This window comes from Pseudophryne corroboree, chromosome 7 (genome assembly GCF_028390025.1).
Source record: "Pseudophryne corroboree isolate aPseCor3 chromosome 7, aPseCor3.hap2, whole genome shotgun sequence".
NCBI lineage: Eukaryota > Metazoa > Chordata > Amphibia > Anura > Myobatrachidae > Pseudophryne > Pseudophryne corroboree.
In genome coordinates this window covers 483,191,007-483,206,803 of record NC_086450.1, presented here as the reverse complement: position 1 = coordinate 483,206,803, position 15,797 = coordinate 483,191,007, and the positions used below count along the sequence as shown (strand labels likewise).

Here is a 15,797-nt window from a genome sequence, read left to right as displayed (position 1 = left end):
ACACGTGGTTACTTTCCTAGCCCTGGTCCTACACATGGACTTCACCAATTGCCAATATGTTATTAGTTATATGTTAGGCAATATTGTATTATATTGTATGATATTATTGTTACAAGGGTACTGTTATGTTTTCAATGTATATATATGAATGTATTGGTTATTCTGCTATAGTTTGTAAAATAATGTTTCCCCATGTGACGATCAGATAACCTGTGTATTTGCTCTGTCTGGGAAGATACAGCCAGTCTCAGATGTCAGGCCATTCACCCCCCTCATTCTTCCCCACACAATGGATTCCAGGCCACACAATCAGATTAAGTAAGGTTACTTTAGTTAACATCTATTGTGGCCTAGGGAACATGTCTGGACATGTGAAAGTAGTTCTGGGGGTGTCGCCTTATTGTAGAAAAGACAAAGGGTTTTGATAATAGCAAACAGGGGCGGTGAGAGTGATCTGAGACAGAAGTGGAGAGAGTGGCAGGGGACAGACTAAGAAGTAATGTTCTGTCAGGGCTCCAGGAGGGAATTGTCGTGTAGAATTGGATCACAGAAGTGTGCTGAACTGTGTTATAACCTATGCTGTTAATAAACCACTGTTGGTTTTTCATCTACCACCGTGACTGAGTGATTTTGAACCCGGTATCCTCACATTTGGCGGCAGCAGTGGGATCACTCAAGACACCAGCAGAAAGGTATAAACCACAGCAGGCAATGGATTCCGCCCCGCTATGCTACCGATACAACAAGAAGGATCAACTACAGGACCTCTGTCGAGCAAGACGGATTGAGTTTAATACAGTGGATATCAAGGAATCCCTGATTGGAAAACTGGCTCAATGGGACGTTGAGCACCCTTGTGATAAGGAGGAAGAGGAGGATATGGTCGAGGCCTCAGCGGAGGAGACCAGTAATGAAACCAGGGCAGTGGAGCTTGTGGTTGGAAGTTTGTCAGCATATCGGCAGGCTGAGAAGCCGGATCTTTTATTTATAGTTTCCAAAATGCAGTACATTTGGGAGTACTGGAATGAAGCTCAGTGGGAAATCAGCAGGTGGAGAGTATCCAGCATACAGGACAAGTTGTGTCATCTTGGGAATGCGTTCATGCACTGCAGAAGTGAAGCAGCCACATGGAATCTGCTGGGGGAGCCAGAGTTTGAGGAATTCAGGGAGGAAGTGATCGCCACAGTGGCCCAAATGACACAAAGGATACAATATACAGAGACGGAAGGGCAAGTGCAGAGTAAATTGCCTTCCCGGACAGAGCCAGAGGAAGTGGCATTGGATCGGGGGCCCCTGGATACCCCAGCATGGCGAGACCAGTGTTACAGGGTGGATGCAGAAAGGCACTGAAAGGATTTTTCCTTTTTTCTTTAACCCTCGATGTGATGGCCTTACAGACGTCTGGAGTGTAAACCCTTACGCTATCAGTTACATGCACAAACACAAGCAGTAAAAGTTCACACTGTTTATTTAATAAATTACAGAGTACTATATAGAAAAGAAACATGGGTGTATACAATATGTGCAAGCATATGATTGGATAAATAGAAGTAGCATACGACATTACATGCAGGATATTTTAGTAACACACAGAAGTAACAGTTTTGATCTGGTATGTAATTGTCCTTGAAGATAAGACACACACAAGCCTTATATTATATGAACAGACAAAGGCATCTTGTAGAGAGTGCGTACGTGTCTATTCAAACACATAACAATTCATATAGCATGTTTAACCCTTCATTAGGGAGGTAGAAATATTCACTTTTACACTATACTTATTATAAGGAAATTGATCATATAAAAAGTAATATGTACCAAGACAGAAGAGGTAACCCTTCAATCCCCTCTTAGAATCATGATTATTATATGACATGATTCTTGAGTGAGGCTCCTTTCTTGTTCCTCCAGTTCTTGAGATATTGGACATAATCGTCGGGTCCCTTACTATCAGAGGAGGTGACAGGACTGGTGGTTATATTATAGTACATCAGGGCCTTATCAATGCCTTTGGAGGTAAGTTTCTTTCCACTGGGGATTACACAATAAACTATAATGCCTACAAGAATTAAAGTTACAAGTATGAATATGCTTATTTGCACAATACCCTGTTTCCAATTTTCAAATCACCCAAAATATTGGCTCCATGGGTTATCAATACCTGAATTTTTCTTAAGTTCTATGGATAGGGTTTCTAACTTGTTTATGGCTAAAGTAACCTTACCATTGGGACCAGTGTTGTCAGGAATATATGTACAACAGCCTTCCACCTTACTAATGTAAACACATGTACCGCCTTTTTCTGCTAGGATCATGTCAAGGGCCATTCTATTTTGGAATGTCATTTGGGAAGTGGCTTCTAGCTGTTCAGCTATACCTTTAAGAGCATCTTTGGTATCATTAACAAATCTTTGTTGATTATAATATATATAATTAATCCAGGCTACGTTTTTATTTACAGTTACTATAGGGAACAATGACTCAAAACCCGCAGCCACTTCATCTCTAGCTTTGAACTCATTTGGAACACCTCTTGGGACCCCTATAGCATCAATGTATACGTGGGGGTCAAAGCTACCTCCTGGGAGTGCTCATTTCTTTCGATTAACAGGAGTATTAGAGGGAGGAGTGGGGTCATCGGTGATCATTAAAAAGGCTGAAAAAAAAACAATTTTCTTGTTCTAGGGGTATATTAAGGGGCACTGTACCTAGGTGGGGCCTAGATTTGCCACAGACATAACAGTTGCTTTTATTGTGTTTGTTAGCACTATACTTCATCCATTCCAACCAAAATTAATGTCAGAGAAACCATAGCTAGGGTGTCTTCAAAGGTAGGGTTAGTAATAGCCACCATATCTTTAAAAGTGGCAATATGGGGCTTTAAAGGTTTGTTTTGGGGATATTTGCTATATCTATTTTTTGCAAATGATGGGCCATATTTCCAATCTGCTCCTGTATTCCACCCCACAGCTTCCCAGGAATTACAATTAGATCCATAATATCTAATGTCATAGTACCATTCGTCAGTAACACAAATATATACTGTCTCAGACATTCCTGATTTCCTTTTCTGCTGTATGAAATGTTTGTTGTCAGCAAGTTTAGGGAACATGAAATAATCAAGGATATATGTGGCTACGTGTGTATTGGAGGAATTGTACCACAAGGTGGGGACCCCATCTGTTTGTGTGATGTCGACTTCACATATTGTGAGGTGAATGAGGGCCAGTAGGGCTATCGAGATAGTCCCCAGGATAAAGATAGGGGACAGGTTCCTCATCTTCTCCTGTTCTTCTTTCTTCGCTAGGTGGGAGGTCAGGGCTGTCTGCCCCGGTTCGTACCTCACTGGAATCACTTGCTTCCCTCTCTAGGTCTGGTCTAGGAACCTTTTTTACTCGGGATGCATGGATCCAGGCAGGACTTTCCTCTGTCAGGACTGCTGTCCGGGTAACTGCTACGACCTCTGTCTCTGGACCATAGGTGAAGTCTCCTGGGCTCTTGTTCCTGGGGAGCACCTTCACCACGACTCTGTCTCCGACTTTAAAGGGGTGTGTAGGTTCCTGTGGATTCAAAAGGGTTTTTACAAACAACCTCATGTTCAATTTCATTCAGTTTTGTTATCAGGGACCTGACATACTCTTCTCTGATGAGTTCTAGATCTCCTTCCTGTATTACTAGTGGTTTCTTAGCCCAGGGTGTAGGAAAAGGGTCTACCCATTAGTATTTCAAAGGGTGAGTAACCTAGAGTCTTTTGTGGGGTATTCAAGATGCTGGTGTTTAGCTTTATTAGGGTTGTTCCTGAGGCAAGTGATGCATCTGCTAACATACTGGTCCACAAGTGACCTGGCACTAGCAACACAAAAATCATTGGTTAGTAGGAGGAGTGTTGTGGCTTCACCACGGTGACCAACACCACGGCACTGGGCAACGAGCAAAGGGGCACTGGACTGGGGTATACAGGGTTTCCCCTCTTTGCAGATTAATCCTGATTTAGGATTTTTTCTGCAGAATTGGGTAAGTCCAGTCGGAGAGATCAGTATTAGTCGCAGCAGCTTGAAGTTGAGTGAGCAGATGGACGCTGTAAAGGGAGGGACATGCTCTAGTGAGTGCAATGAGTTCTGCAGCTTGCGCGGACTGATAAGGTATTGGTAGGGTTTCCAACACAGTATCAGGGAGGGTGACAATGGCATAGCCAGCCTGGTATGTATTGTCATTGGGCCTACTACATGAGCCGTCAACAAAAACTACGTCTGCGCCTGGTATGGGAACGGGAGACATGTCAAGTCTGGGAGAAGTTTCAGCTTCAATGGAAGCAGCACAGTCATGTAGGTCGGGTGGTTCATCCTCGGGACCTTTCAAGCCTAAAAGGGTATTGAGAATGGGTGCAGGGCCAGAAGAACTAGCAGTGTACTTGATGGTAAGGGTAGGGTTACTCAAAAGGAGTACTTCATATCCACTAAGGCGTTGTGCTGACATGTGCTGTGTGTAAGCCTTTAAGTATTGCCAGGACATCATGTGTGGTGTGGAGTACTGTGATGTGGCCTAAAGTGAGGGTAGTGGCCATTTCTGCAACCATTGCACAGGCTGCCAAAGCCCTGAGGCAGGCAGGCACACCTTGCACAGACACTGACATGACTTTGGGAAAAAAATGCCACGGGGCGCAACTTCCCTCCATGAAACTGTGTGAGCACCCCCGCCATGGTTTTACAATTGTCCCTTGCATATAGATGGAAAGGTAGTACATAATTGGGGAGGCCAAGTGCCGGACTTTTCATCAACATACATTTTAAACTTTCATATGCAGTTAACATTTCTTGTGACCATTGTACAGTTTTAGGCTTGTCCTTCAGTGTGGCTTGTCTCAAAATGTTATCATAATAAGAGCAATCAGATATCCACTGTCTGCAGTAATTTACCATACCCAGGAAGGACAGTAGTTCCTTCTGGGTAGTTGGGGTGACCAAGCCCAATACAGACTGTATGCGTTGTGGACTGACTTTCCTCTCTCCCTGAGTGAGCACAAAACCTAAGTAATCAACATGCTTTTTACACCATTGCATTTCTATTTTGGACACCTTGTGTCCACATTCACAAAGCCAGTTTAGTAATGAAACACCATCCTCTCGGCAGGCCTCCTCAGTTTGACTACAGAGCAGCAGATCATCTGCATACTGTAGCAGGATTGAACCATGGTGAGGTTGCCAGGGCCCCAATGTGGCCTGGAGTACAACAGGTGCGTCAATAATCTGCACCAGGTAAGTTGTTTACCCTCAAAAGAAAAGGCAAAAGTAATTGTGTCTGTGAATCTACAGGTATGCTGAAAAAAAAAGGGCATTCTTCAAATCAATTACAAAGAACGCAGCATCTGCAGGGATTGCAGAAATGAGTGAGTTTACATCTGGAACAATTGGTGCAATCGGGACAATTGGCTGATTGATCGCTCTGAGATTCTGTACAAATCTTATACTACCATCAGCTTTGGCAACAGGGTTCACAGGAGTACAGTATGGTGATACAATATGTCTGAGATACCCTGTTGTAAGAATTGCTGTATCATGGGGCGGAGACCTTCTATCTTTTCTGGTGAGAGGGGATACTACATAAGTCAGAACACAAAACACTGGTTGTTGCACCGCTGTCCACTAAAAAGGGAATTTTACTTCCATTTATAATAAGTGGCAGCAGAGGTGAATCTTTACTATGACGGGAGAGTTGAATAAAGGCTGGGATACCCTCCTCCGGGCCCCGTCAGTGCGCGGGGTCTTTGGAATGTTCCCTGACTGCGGGGTTGGTTCTGTCTGTCAAAGCGTCTGGAGTTCTGATAGTTATGAGTGACTTTCTGAGTTAAGCAAAGGTAAGCCAGCATCATCTGTCCAGCAGTCCTTTGCAAGCTTGGCGCAAATAAGATATACAGCCATCGAGGGTAATGGTGGGCTTGGGACAGTGTTTTACTATTATCTAAACTCTGGGTTATTGATGCGTTAGGGATAGAGCTAGTGGACGCACCCTCCAGCAGGCACCCTCCAGCAGTGAAGTTGGAGGCGATCCCATTTGGTGTGAAAGGGTTACTGCTGCCAAGAGATTTGTGTCTCTGAGCGCAGGATACATTGGAATGCAAGGGGGGGAGGCGAGAGGGATTTTCAAAGATTTACAGTTCTCTGCAGTTTCGCTTCTGTGCTAAACTGACATTTTTTCTTAAATCTCCATATAGAAAAGGTAATTACTGCCTTCCCGTAGGAATGGGTCCTGTCCTGCTTTCTCTGTCCATCCCGCTAAATTATCCACCCATGGGTTAACTAAATAATACTCTGAGGTAGAGTTACGGGCAACATACATCCTGCATGTCTCACCAGGGAGGGGCGGGGGATATGCAGTTTTTTACTCTGACTAGAGCCCATTGTCAGACAGTAATATAAATCAACAGTACAACTTTAAAGGAAAATATCTAAAATTTACAACTCTACTATACATGCATCAGCTAACCAGTTAATTAGTCATTGACAATATCACAATATTATCTGTACAGTGAGAACATGAAATCTTTTGACGGGTACGCTTACCTTCGTACAAGATGTCAGAAAAATACAGCGTTTTAGACAGGAAGCAAGAAAAGTGTTTGAGCATAGATATCTGGCAGACGAAAACTTACCAGCCGTCTGGACCAAATATAAGAACTTATCTCACTACAAACATACAAGAATATATAGGCGATCAAATCGGGGTATAATCTACGTTACGTATAGACCCCAGGTCTATGTTTTTTTTTTTTTAAGTATCCCAGATACTGACGTCTTTGGAGAATTGCGCTTGGACCCCGGGTCCTTTCTCAGACGTATTCTTTAAGTCCCAGACATTAAAGATTCTATGGTATCCCTGATACCTGTTTTATGCTATTACATAAAACTTCGTAATATTAAGTCCCGGACTTAAATATTACCTTGTCACGTGTTCCCGGAACACTGACACGGATTCAGCTTCAGTGTATGACCGCAATCCTGTATGGCAAAGACAGACAATAAATCCTCTATCTTTATCATTCAGGGACGATCACTGAATCGCGGACGTAGCCCCCAGCTGAAAGGATTTTTTCTTATTTTCTTTAACCCTCGATGTGATGGCCTTACAGACGTCTGGAGTGTAAACCCTTACGCTATCAGTTACATGCACAAACACAAGCAGTAAAAGTTCACACTGTTTATTTAATAAATTACAGAGTACTATATAGAAAAGAAACATGGGTGTATACAATATGTGCAAGCATATGATTGGATAAATAGAAGTAGCATACGACATTACATGCAGGATATTTTAGTAACACACAGAAGTAACAGTTTTGATCTGGTATGTAATTGTCCTTGAAGATAAGACACACACAAGCCTTATATTATATGAACAGACAAAGGCATCTTGTAGAGAGTGCGTACGTGTCTATTCAAACACATAACAATTCATATAGCATGTTTAACCCTTCATTAGGGAGGTAGAAATATTCACTTTTACACTATACTTATTATAAGGAAATTGATCATATAAAAAGTAATATGTACCAAGACAGAAGAGGTAACCCTTCAGGCACCACCTGCAACAGCTTCTCCCATACCCAAGGGAAGAAGTTGCCCAGTGGTCTATACGGAAGGAAGCACACGAAGTGAAGACAGCAGTGAGCACAATCCAGGCAGCCCAGGAGGAACTGCACTACAACTTCCCTGTTGCTGAGACGGAAGATGAGGACTTAGTGAGAGAGTGTCAAGAACTGTCTGCCCAGTATGTTACACTGGAAAAGGATGAGCTTGTCCAGGTGGATGCAAGGAAGCACTGTCTGCAACCCGTTCTCTTGTCCCTGGGGGAATGTCGCAGTAAAACACTTGGTGACCAGTCTGAGCTGTGTTACAAGTGGCCATTTGCGGGTCTGGAGGATATAGAAACCATCGCAGAGTGCCAGCGAGACATTGAGGAAGAAGTCGCTACTATCACCCGACCACCACTTCAGCAACAGAGCCTCCAAGGGAATCCTTCAGGTGAGCACCAACCAGTCCTGGCTATTGAGCCATTTACAGTGTTGTGTTTGGGGGAGTCTACTGAAAATGAGAAGGAAGTGGGGTCTGTCATCCAAACACCCCAGGAGAAGATGCACTATGCCTTCCCATTGGCAGAGGTGGAAGAGGAGATCTCTGCGAGGGCAGCAGTAGGTGGTAATGTCCCAACTATAAGCATGGCTAGTGCAGACAGGGTCGCACTTCAGGCTGATCAGCATATTCGGCTGAGGGAGGCCTATTGTGAAGCTATGTTCATGGCTGCCCCAGTTATTTTATCAGAAAAGGATGTTCAGGAAGGGCCCAGTGTACCCCCAGCTATTGTATCTCTCCCAGAAGATTCGGGAGGTCTGTTCCCATTCAGTGAACTTGATGGTAAGGAGCTGCAGTCTGAATGCCAGAATCTTCCCTATGACTCAGAGAAAATCCAGGTATCAGACCTGGTGGAAATAGCATCAGCTCAGGAACTGGAATGGAACATGTTGCTCTACTCTAGTGCACCTGAATGTGTTTTGGACTGGCAGTGTGTGCAAGGTGAATTGACTGACTCTAACCAGGACAATGGTGGTCAGCCAGGACATGTAGCAGTGAATGGAGAAGGTAATGCCACTGTCCCTGTGAACCTACATCCATGTTCCAGTACAACAATGGTCGAGTTGGTGGGTACACACAAGGAAGCTGAGCAGATTGTACTCCAGGCCAAAGCATACAAGACTCAGAGTAGGATCCCACAAGTTACCCAGCCAGCCAGGCTGGAGGAAGCATTTACCCAGGATAGCACAGAAGAAACTTCTGTCATGAAGGAATCCCCATTGTGCCCTGACATTTACCATACCCGTGGTTCATGTTTGGGGGAGGGAAGCCACTGTCCTGATGCACCAGAGGTGATGGAAGTGGGGTTCCCAGGGAATACATTGTTGGGGAGGGAGAGTGAGGGCCCCAGAGATCAAATTTTGTTTATGGAGGAAAATTGTGACTATCTGAACTATGAGGTTACCCAGTTGGGTGTAGGGGAATTATTAAGTCCCCAGGTGCAGTTATTGGACTTACTGAATTATACTGTTGCACATGCTGTTACCCCAACCCAGCGGCTGTCTACAAAGGGGACTTTGATTAATGTGTTTGGATTGGACACCGGGGGGAAATACAAGAACTATGGACTGCTGATCACGTTTCCACCGGACCCTGGTAAGACTGTATTGATCTATGTACTGTGGGCCACACACCCACCAGACTGGGGAAAGAAATTCCCACACAAGCCTCCTGACAATTACCACAGACTTTGGACCTGGGACGCTGGTGGGCTCCGTACAAACTGTAAAATGCTATTCACAAAAACCACCAGGCCCACAAGAGAAACCAGCCTGTCATTGTTATGATGGGGCACAGACTGTCTGATGTAGAAGAGCATCACTGCGCTCAGCAAGCTTAAGCTACTTAGGACACAGGGCGATAAAGTAGGGGAAAGTAATGTGACGACATGTGATGACACAGCTGGCGCGTCGTGTCGCTCAGTGGTAAAAGACACGTGGTTACTTTCCTAGCCCTGGTCCTACACATGGACTTCACCAATTGCCAATATGTTATTAGTTATATGTTAGGCAATATTGTATTATATTGTATGATATTATTGTTACAAGGGTACTGTTATGTTTTCAATGTATATATATGAATGTATTGGTTATTCTGCTATAGTTTGTAAAATAATGTTTCCCCATGTGACGATCAGATAACCTGTGTATTTGCTCTGTCTGGGAAGATACAGCCAGTCTCAGATGTCAGGCCATTCACCCCCCTCATTCTTCCCCACACAATGGATTCCAGGCCACACAATCAGATTAAGTAAGGTTACTTTAGTTAACATCTATTGTGGCCTAGGGAACATGTCTGGACATGTGAAAGTAGTTCTGGGGGTGTCGCCTTATTGTAGAAAAGACAAAGGGTTTTGATAATAGCAAACAGGGGCGGTGAGAGTGATCTGAGACAGAAGTGGAGAGAGTGGCAGGGGACTGACTAAGAAGTAATGTTCTGTCAGGGCTCCAGGAGGGAATTGTCGTGTAGAATTGGATCACAGAAGTGTGCTGAACTGTGTTATAACCTATGCTGTTAATAAACCACTGTTGGTTTTTCATCTACCACCGTGACTGAGTGATTTTGAACCCGGTATCCTCACAAGATCATAGGAACATTACATATTATTAAATGGTAGATACATGAAGTACATTGGTATAAATTAGTACAATGAATGAACGACATAGGTATAACTCAGTACAATTCAATTTATATATGGTGTTTTTCTATTTCACTGTAAATTGCATGCAAATGCAAAAAAAATATTTTAGACCCGGGTTAAAATTATAACCAATACCCCTTTCTTACTTTACCATAAGGGTGAGTTATAGTACTTTCACTAACACATGGAGTGGTATATCATAGTGGTGCGGCCATATATTATAATGAAGTAGACGTTGGTGCACGGTTGGGGCCCTTGACGTAGAGTTTTATCCTCTGATAAAGTCCAGATCAGTGACGCTAAAATAATGACTCCGGATTATATTATGATGATGGTTCTTAACCAAATTAATTAGTCTTTTAGTTTTAATTAATCGGGTCAGTCACAGAAATCCTTCTTATTTTCCCTGAAGGGCAGTCTATCTGGCTCATGCAATACTCCCCCAACTCTAGAGTGAATATATATGTATATATATATAGAGGATGGGTGACCTAAAGAACAGTGCGATGCTGAATTCTCGTACCTTTATCTTTCTCCGTAAGGAATAATGTATATATATATAGAAATATCCTGGTATTGAATTACCCTAACGGGTACGGCAGTCTCTTTGCAATTAAATAACCGGATCCATTATATCATCCAGCTGTATAATTATGATTTACTTGCTCTCTATCTTGCTTGGATATAGGGAGACGCTGTCATTAGTGATCTCTCCTCTTAATACTGTTCTGAATTACCAAATAGGAGGGATCTCAATGGGGGTGTTATTTCAGTGCGTCAATGCTACTCTTCACTTTTCTCAGTGGTCACTCACGAGTGATCCACCATACAGGCAAACCGAAGCCCCTGAATCCTGGCCGGCCACTAGGCAATAAGGTGACAGTTCTTGGTAGCTCTCTTTACCTCACAAAATCCTCCTCTATTAGTCTTGTGTCCTCAGGGGGACTATATGCTGTCACAAGGGGGGAGATGGAGATGCAATGCGGACACCCGGGGAGCTGCCGGCAATCACTCACCCCGTCGGCTCTATGCGCCGCAAGTTATCCTCCGGTACAGTCTCTATCCCTTGACAGGGGTGTCAGGATACCGCTTCCTCTCTCGCCTCCTCTCCGATCTATCTACAGGGGGATGGATGGAGCACAGTCCCAGCTGGGGAAAGTCTCTCGTAGCTGCCGTTCAGTCCGGAGTTGTACGAGTCCTCCCCTCTTCTCCTACCTCCGCTCCTGCTGCGTCACTCTCTCTCCCCTTCGTCCGCACGAGCACACTAACTGTCACCAACGATCTCTCATGCTCCCACTAGAAGCATCTATATTAGTCACGCTCTCTAGCACCACTGTATGCGAATACCACAATCCACTCTACACCACCAATACTAATATGACATGCTATATATGTCTATATATATTATAATATTATTAAAACCATGAACTGTTATTATATTACCTAGCTACTAACATATTATAACAATCACTACTCTAAGACCCCCCTTTTTCCAGGGTGGAAGGCCCTTTTTCTCAATACATATATATATTTTTATACAAAGGGCTACATTCTCCCCCTGGTGATTCTAATGACTGGAATTAGGACATCACCACTCCATATAGCCTATCTTGTTCAAAATAGGGCCAGGGTAACACGGGAGTGGAATGTACTACCAAAGGCACTTCCGTTGGAATCCCCAATTGGTCATATGTAAGTATCCGAGGGGGCTTCCGCATTCTTTGAGGCCTAGGTATAGGAAGATAACCCTTTTCTGCATCATGTATGTTCTCTCCCAAAACTTCATCACATAAAGGTTCTTCAATACATCTTTCCTCATTTATTTCATCAATCGTACCGCTGTCTTCCAGGCCCCAATCATTACCATACATGATGGAGGAATTATTCCCAATATCCCGCTGGTTAGTATCCTCAGTTGTTCCTTCACCCGGCATCGAAGGCTCCTCCTTATAGTACCTTCCACAATAATATTCATCATCATCTTCAGTTTCTCCTACTAACGTGTTGAGTTTCTTGGGTTCAGCACTCAGAGACCTCTTTCCCGGTGGGGACTTGACTATCTCTGTATGGCAATTACTATTTCTCCATCGGGTATCTTGTGATATGGGTAATAGATGCTGACGGTGATAAGTTACCTGAGGACCCATTCCATCTTCTGGTACTAGTTGATAGACTGGAAGGTCGGGAAGTTGTCTAATGATAATATATGGGTAGGGTCGCCACCGATTAGTAAGTTTTCGACGCCTTGGAACCCCAAATATTCGCAGCAATACTCTATCTCCAGGGAGCAACCTATGCTCTCTTACATGGCGATCATATTGAGTCTTGTTCTTTTCTCCTGATCTTTTTGCAGCTGCTTGAGCTAATTGATATGCATTATTTAGCTGTTGCTGAAGGCGCTTTACATATTGATTATGGGATGAGGCGTTGGTATTCGACTGGGTCCCCAAACAAACATCTATAGGTAGTCTAGCTTCTCTTCCAAACATTAAGAAATACGGTGTATACCCTGTAGATCCATTCTTAGTGCAGTTATATGCATGCACTAAAGAAGAAATATGTTGCTTCCACTGGTATTTCTGTGTGGGACTCAAGGTTCCTAGCATATTTAACAAAGTCCGATTGAACCTTTCAGGTTGCGGATCCCCTTGGGGGTGGTAGGGAGTCGTTCGGGATTTTCTTATCCCACAACACAGGCAGAGTTCTCTAATTAGTTGACTCTCGAATTCTCGTCCTTGATCCGAGTGGATTCTTGCTGGTAATCCATAATGCTGAAAAAACTTTTCCCATTATGTTCTAGCTACAGTCACAGCTTTCTGATTTGGTTTTACGTAGGCCTGCGCATACCTAGTGAAATGGTCTGTAATCACTAAGATGTTTCCATCCTTCCCTCCCGGTTCTTCCAAGCTTAAAAAGTCAATGCACACCAAGTCCATAGGCCCAGAGCTTTGAATGTTTACTAATGGAGCGGCCCTGGCTGGAAGGGTTTTCCTCAGTATACAGCTCCCACAGGTCTTGCAGTAATGTTCGATATCTTTGTTCATGAAAGGCCAGAAGAAGCGGTCAGCAATCAACCCCTGAGTTTTATCGTATCCCAAATGGCCATGCCTATCATGCAACTCTGACAGTACCAACTGGGTATAGTGGCTAGGTAATACCAGTTGTAATCTTTTGATGCCATCTGGCCGTATGCTGCTCCGATAAACTAGTCCATCTTGTAAGAGTAGTCGCTTCAATTGACGCATCAATATTCGGGATTTCACTGTAAGATTCTCCTCTTGGTCATGAAAAGGATGTCCCTCTAAAATACGTACTATAGGGGAAATATCCAGATCTGCTTTCTGTTCCCTGGCCATCTGTACAGAGCTGATCATTTCCATTCCCTCTAGTGCTGCTCGATTCAGCCTACAATAATGAGACGGTATGGTTTGCTCAGAAGCTCCGGTCAAAGTAATGGCAGCTACCATGTCCTTCCTGGTAATACTAATCTGATGACAGAGTACATTTACATCAGAAGCAGGAACTTCTACCCATTCCTGGAGATCTTCATTAACTAGCCGATGGGGCATTCGGGATAGAGCATCTGCATCCTGATTACTATTCCCGGGTCGGTATTTGATGGTGAAATTATAATTACTTAAAGATGCCAACCACCGGTGTCCTGTCGCATCAAGTTTGGCAGTTGTCTGGATGTATGTTAATGGGTTGTTATCAGTTTGGACTAAAAACCTAGCCCCATAAAGATAATCATGAAACTTCTCAGTTATTACCCACTTAAGGGCAAGGAACTCCAATTTATGCACAGGATATTTCTTCTCACTTTGAGATAGTCCCCGACTAACATACGCCACTGGCCTGAGTTGCTGATCTTGTTGTTGATATAAAACACCTCCCAAGCCATCAAACGACGCATCTATGTGGACTTCATAAGGAAGCTCCGGGTTTGCATAAGCTAATATGGTAGAATTCGTTAATCGCTCTTTTAATTTTTCAAAAGCTTCTTCACAAGCTACATTCCATCGACTTCCAAAAGGTTCTTTAGTTTTAAAATAATCTCGATCTGAGGGATTATGTCGGTGGTGGTAGTACTCCCCCTTCCGAGGAGGATATCCTCGAGTAAGGTCAGTGAGGGGCCGGGCAATTTGAGAATATTGAGGGACGAATTTGCGATAATACCCGCAAAATCCCAAAAATGATCGCAAATCCTTGAGATTCTCCGGTCGTGGCCAATTCTGGACAGTGTTTACCTTATCAGGGTCAGTGGCTATTCCCTGTCGACTTACGATATGCCCTAAATATTTAACCGATGAACGACAGAATTTGCACTTGTCAACCGACAGTTTAAGCCCTCTGGATTGTAAACGATCTAATACTTTCATCAATCTCTCATTGTGTTCTTGAAGAGTCTTACCAAAGACAATGATGTCATCCAAGTAAACCAAAACTTCACGGTAACACATGTCTCCCACTGTTTTTTCCATAGTCCTCTGGAATGTTGCTGGAGCTCCCGTTATACCTTGAGGCATCTTCAGGAATTCAAAAAAACCAATGGGACATATAAATGCAGTCTTGGATCGATCGGCTTGATTCATGGGAATCTGGTAGTACCCACAGCGGAGGTCCAACACTGAGAACCACCGGCTGCCCTGCAGACAATCTAGCGCTTCATCAACCTTAGGGACGGTGTATTGGTCAGGAACTGTTCGACGGTTCAACGTGCGGTAGTCTATACACAATCTAATTTCCCCATTTTTCTTTCTTGCTACAACAATAGGGGAGGCATATTGACTTTCGGAATCCGCAATTACATGATTCTCCAGTAGCCCCTTTAGATGACTCCTTACATCCTCAAAATCAGCGGGCGCCAGCCGCCTTGACCTTTCCCGGAAAGGTGTTTCATCCGTCAATTTAATATGGTGTTCCACTCCTATTGCTGACCCTAGATCCCATTCATCTTTTGAAAAAACTGCTTCCCTCTGTAGTAACTGTTCAATCAACAGTTGTTTACAGTCCTCCTGTATGTCACTTCCCTCGAAACAGGATTTTAGGTTGAGTCTTGATTTCACAGGCCCATTATCACAGATGTCGGTGGCATTTTTTTCTTTCATTAAACAGTCGTCTCCTTTTAGGGACATACATATTCCATCCATTTCCTCCTTTCCACGATGGACTCTTAGTTCCAGTTCTTGCTTCTCACACCACTTAATGAGATTTCGGTACATGTTAGTATTAGTACCCACAATAACGGGTAAATTTCCATTGTCCCCTGGTGAATCCGGACAAACTAGAGCTATCTATCTCATTAGGGGATCCCAAGCCTGGTTCAAAAGTAATTTGCGTGATAATATACCCTAGATAGGGATACCGCTGCTCACTTAATCCCCAGATAGTGAGTCCACTGAGAGGTTGAATGGGGATATCTGAAAGATGCTCCTTATACCAGGACTCAAAGACAATGGATACTTGCGACCCACTATCCATTAGAATAGTGCAGTATTTTCCATTAATGATAGCCCTCGTTAGTGGTGCAT

The 15,797-nt window shown here is 43.6% G+C and overlaps 1 protein-coding gene across 2 annotated transcripts in view; it reads left to right on the top strand.

Moving 5' to 3' along the window:
* Nucleotides 1-15,797, top strand: part of LOC134945648 (uncharacterized) — a 61,757-nt gene that overhangs the window by 10,520 nt on the left and 35,440 nt on the right. The gene's annotated exons all lie outside the window — the stretch shown is intronic.